At 34.1% G+C, this 5,542-nt stretch overlaps 1 pseudogene; it reads right to left on the reverse strand.

The window, feature by feature from the left end:
• Positions 1 to 694: 694 nt before the first annotated feature.
• The window catches only part of LOC107745568 (uncharacterized aarF domain-containing protein kinase 2-like), an 8,024-nt pseudogene continuing 3,176 nt past the window's right edge, over positions 695 to 5,542 (reverse strand).

The following is a 5,542-nucleotide window of genomic DNA, read 5'->3' on the forward strand; positions in this document are numbered from 1 at the left end:
CTTCATTTGGACAACTTTAAAGGTGATTTTCTCAATATTTAGATTTTTTTGCACCCTCAGATTCCAGATTTTCAAATAGTTGTCTCTCAGCCAAATATGGTGCTATCCTAACAAACCATACATCAATGGAAAGCTTATTCAGCTTTCAGATGATGTATACATTGTCAATTTAAAAAAAATTGACCCTTATTAAGACTGGTTTTGTGGTCCAGGGTCACATATTTAAACATACACAAGCAAAAGAAAGGTGCCTGGATAAAGTCTTGCTTGGTTCCTTTATAAATGTTAATGGATTGTAACCACTAACTCTAATGACAATATATGTAACTTTTCATGGATTTTAAAAGCAGTTTTGGGTTTAATGCACTTGGTAAAATGGATAAACACACTCAACGTGAAAAAAAAGTGAAAGCAGCGTATGTAGTAATTTGACACTGAATTTATAAACCAGGATGTAGGATTTAGTTGACGTATCGTACATAATAGACACAAAAAGACTGAATCTGGCCCCATGTGTATAATCCAAACCCAATATTACAGCATATGTTAATGATCCAGGAACACCTTTAACTTTTCCCTATAACCATGTACATGTAAATTGATCCCAGATATGTAGTTTTTCCTGATCCGCACTCTTTATTTGAGCAGCAGGCTGTTATTGGCGTCTGGAACAGTGAGGTAAATGTTGACTGTATCAGAGCAGGTTTTTCAGCAGGAGGGGTTTGGCGATCTCCAGGATGTCAAGGCTGGGATCCAGGGATCTACCCAAACCCTCCAAGACCATGATGGCAAACACCATAGATGCAAAATTACTCTCCAACTTCACTGCAACAGGAAGAGCAAAACATCTCATTTAAACACACAATAGTATAAAAATACAGTGTAAAATCACAATATCACTATGCATTTTCACTCACTCATGTCACATTAACTATTTGTGCATGCCAGATTTTTAACACAGAAATTTCTGCTTTGTATGTTAGCATTTATTTTGCATGCAGTTCCGGTCTATGCATTATTTAAATAACATATGGTATTTATATATGTATATAACATTTAAATAGGTTTACTACATTTTATTTCAGTTATGTTACTGCTAAATTCAATTATAACCTTTAAAAGCTACCTAAGGTCAAAGTCAATCATTCAGATTAAAACAGAATTGCTTAGCTTTTTAGTACTACTTCCTGTTTATACATTTAAAGGCTGCTTTTTGAATTACTGAAAGGTAGAGGTTACATTAAGCCAATAAGCATTATTTTACAGACATTTTATGATGTACTTGTGTTAAGACCAGCTGCTCTCACCTTGAGATGAATCAGTAAACCAAAGACTCGAGACAACAGCTCGGCCACCTGAATCTATAAAACAACACGAGTCATGTAAACCAACATGAGCCGTTTTTGCTGCTTAATATTTTGATGGAAACCATAACAGTTTTTCAGGATCTCCTGGAACAGAAAGTTCAATGAACAGCATTCACTTGAAATAGAAATCTTTTGTAACATTATAAATGTCTTAACGGTCACTTTTGATCAATTTAACACATTCTCGATGAATAGAAGTATGAATTTCTTTCTTTTTTCACTTAAATGTCTTGCTTTTTTTTATTTATTTTTTTATAAACGTACACATGCCAAACTTTTCAATGGTAGCGTATCATTGTTTCCACAAAAATATAAAGCAATGGTTTTAAACTTTAAAAAATGTTTCTTAAGCAGCAAATCAGTATATTAGAATGATTTCTGAAGATCACGTGACACTGAAGACTGGAGTAATGATGTTGAAAATTCAGTTGCGCATCACAGGAATAAGTCACATTTTAAAATATATTACAATATAAAATATTTTAAATTGTAATAACATTTGCAATATTACCATTTTTATTGTATTCTTCAAATAAATGCAGCCTTGGTGAGCAGAAGAGACATCTTTCAAAAATACCTCAATTCTTTCAAAAACAAAAGTCTCAGTTAGTTCAAACTTGACTGGTAGTATACAGATTTTTAACTAATTATGGAAGTGATGAAGGTAGTGATGCGTAACTCCGCACCTTTCCCAGAGAAAGTGTGTCACGGAGTGCATGATCCACTAGTTCAGCCATTTCCTTCTTGAAACGCGTCACATCCTGGCACTCATTGGCGCGGGCGTGATGAAGGATTAGCTCTGCAACTCGCTCACCCTGGCAACACAAGCACATGTTTGGACTCTCATTCTGACGGCACCCATTCACTGCAGAGGATCCATTGGTGAGCAAGTGATGCAATTGCTACATTTCTCCAAATCTGATGAAGAAACAAACTCATCTACATCTTGGATGGCCTGAAGGTAAATACTAAAATTACACTGATGCGGATTTCAACAAACAAGTCTCGAACATTTGTATTCACTTGAAATTTGCCGCTAATATATTCACATTCAGAAATGTCAACAAAAGAACCAAAATCCCCATAGAGTATGTTTTTTACCTGTTTGAGAACGACAGCGGTAAACACGGCTCTGAAGTTGTGCTGATCCGCTGACCTGTGCCACGATGCCCGCGTCCAGCAGCACCAGCTGTAGAGGAGGAGTCGGCCTCATGCTGACCACCACAAGCTATCCAAGATGTAGATGAGTTTGTTTCTTCATCAGGTTTGGAGAAATGTAGCATTGCATCACTTGCTCAGCAATGGATCCTCTGCAGTGAATGGGTGCCGTCAGAATGAGAGTCCAAACAGCTGATAAAAACACAGTAATCCACAAGTAATCCATACGACTCCAGACCATCAGTTAATGTCTTGTGAAGCCAAAAGTTGCGTGTTTGTAAAAAAAAACAAAAAACAAAAAAACCCAATCCTTCATTAAGATGTTTTTAACTTCAAACCATTGTTACGGCTTAAATATATGTGTCCTCTATCCATAATATTGTTTTCTCCAGTTAATAAGTTCATCTCGTCTGAACCAGGAGAGAAAAATGTACAGATAAAAGCACCATTTACAAATTTAAAAAAAAAACAGTCCTAAACAGATATGCGAGTGGATTTTGATGAGAGAAGATAACAAGGGATGGATGTTTTCACTGGAGGAAGCGTTATGGATTATGGTCATTATGGTATTTTGGCCAGAAGCAACAGTTTGAAGATAAAAACGTCTTAAAGGGGTCATATGATACTATTTACAGATCTTTATGCACCAAGAGCTTGTAACACTCCAAAGAGAAAGGAAAACTTGAAATCGCATCATATGACCCCTTTAATGATGGATTTGGTTCTTACATACAGTTTTTCACTTCAAAGGATGTTAATTGATGGACTGGAGTGGTGTGGATTACTGTGATGTTTTTATCAGCTGTTTGGACTCTCATTCTGATGGCACCCATTCACATCCATTGGTGAGCAAGTGATGCAATGCTACATTTCTCCAAATCGGTTCTTATGAAGGAACAAACTAGGTGAATGATTCCTGTAACTAACCATTTTCAAAAGAAGATCGACACCCATCCGTGCGATTCTCTGCTTGATTCCTTCTGGAACGTCGGAGCTCAGGTACTTTGAGATGGGTTCACTTTCCTACAAGAGCATAAATCAAAGCGTTGGTTCTTCTCAGAGGAATTAAGTCGGATATACAATATTAAAATGATCATGAACACAGCCGTTTTCACCTCATATGTTTCAACCAACACAGTCCTTGTGACAAACGGTCTGAGGGGCGTTGGAAACTTCACATACTGCAGATCTTTAAAGTTCTTTTGGAACTTTTCGATGTTCTGCGCTTCAAACCGAAGATCGATCTGCATCAAAGAGATATTAAACCACAAATATACCAAATCTCCATGAAGTAGTGATATTCATTGAGATACTATTTTAGTTTTTCGTTTTCTTATTTTAGTTATATATTTGTTTTTTTTTCCAAATATTATATTTGTTTTTACTTTTACATTTTAATTTTTATTAGCTGTTGTTTCTTTTTATATGTCTATATAGTTGTAATTAATTTGTATACATTTTTAAATGTATTGTTTATTATTATTATTGTTTCAGTTAGTTTTTTTTTATTTCAAGTAACAAAAGACCTTTTTATGAAGGAAGGGTCTTTCTAAAAGTATCAGTACCTGTCTGGTCATGAGCTTCTCAAACTCATCTACAATCTCAGGCAGGCTGAGCCACTTGATGCCGGGCAAACAGTTGAGGAATAAACTTTTTTTTTTTTTTCAAATATTATATTTGTTTTTACTTTTACATTTTAATTTTTATTAGCTGTTGTTTCTTTTTATATGTCTATATAGTTGTAATTAATTTGTATACATTTTTAAATGTATTGTTTATTATTATTATTGTTTCAGTTAGTTTTTTTTTATTTCAAGTAACAAAAGACCTTTTTATGAAGGAAGGGTCTTTCTAAAAGTATCAGTACCTGTCTGGTCATGAGCTTCTCAAACTCATCTACAATCTCAGGCAGGCTGAGCCACTTGATGCCGGGCAAACAGTTGAGGAATAAACTTCCAGCTTTCAACAGGATCAGATCGATCTGCACCTGCTGTCTGATTCCTGGATGAAGAACCTGGTGGAAGGAAAAAGATTCTAGAGAATAATGATGATAATAAAACACCTAATAACAATTTTAGCCCAGCACCCTGATGGTTAAGATGGTTTTTGGAACATTATAGCATTTATTTTTTGCTAGTATAACATCCCAAACCAGTTACCCAGCTAAACAAGAGTGACCATCTTAACCTTACTCCACTATTCAGGTCATTTGTGACCTGAAACAATTTGAGTTCAAGGCCTAAAACTACATCTTACATCATTTGACTAGTTTAAGTTGGTTTGATCTGGACTTTTCAATCCAGGGTAAGAAGTCAAAAAACTGAGAGCAGAAATAAATATCTTGAAACACGTGACGTGTCATTTAAATTGCAATTCTACCATAATGTTATGTATTTCTCTGAGAAAATAGAGCATTTTAAATTAAGGAAAAACAACAAAGATTAAATAAAAATCATCAGGATAAAATCAAATAGAATTTTCTTGTTATATATGGAAATTAATTGTGTAATTTAGTGATAATAAAATACCAAAAGAAATGCATGAATGTAATATTTTATTTCAAAGAATGTGATATTTATATTTTCAGGGAAAAAGTAGGTGCAATCTTCATCTTCCGGGTCATTTTACCTTGATAATCTGATGTATTTCTGTGACAAAATAGAGTATAACATGTATATATATGTGTGCGTGTATATGTATATATATATATATATATATTATTTAGTATATACATTAAGATAAAATAAGCTAATTTTATTTATTTAATATGAAAATATATGATGCAATTGAGTATTTTACTGGTAAATGAATACAAAATGAAACGCATACTCTTAATGTTTTTATTTTATTAAAGGGGTCATATCATGCTACATGCACTTTTACAAGTTGTTTGAACTGAAATGTGTGTTGGCAGTGTGTACACAACCACCCTATAATGATAAAAATCCACCCATTGTTTTTTTTTTAAAAATCTGGTTAAATGTTTTCCCCTTTCTCAAATCGAGCCGATCTCAGAT

The sequence above is a fragment of the Sinocyclocheilus rhinocerous genome, unplaced genomic scaffold (genome assembly GCF_001515625.1).
Source record: "Sinocyclocheilus rhinocerous isolate Xijiao unplaced genomic scaffold, SAMN03320098_v1.1 scaffold1099, whole genome shotgun sequence".
NCBI classification, from domain to species: Eukaryota; Metazoa; Chordata; class Actinopteri; order Cypriniformes; family Cyprinidae; genus Sinocyclocheilus; species Sinocyclocheilus rhinocerous.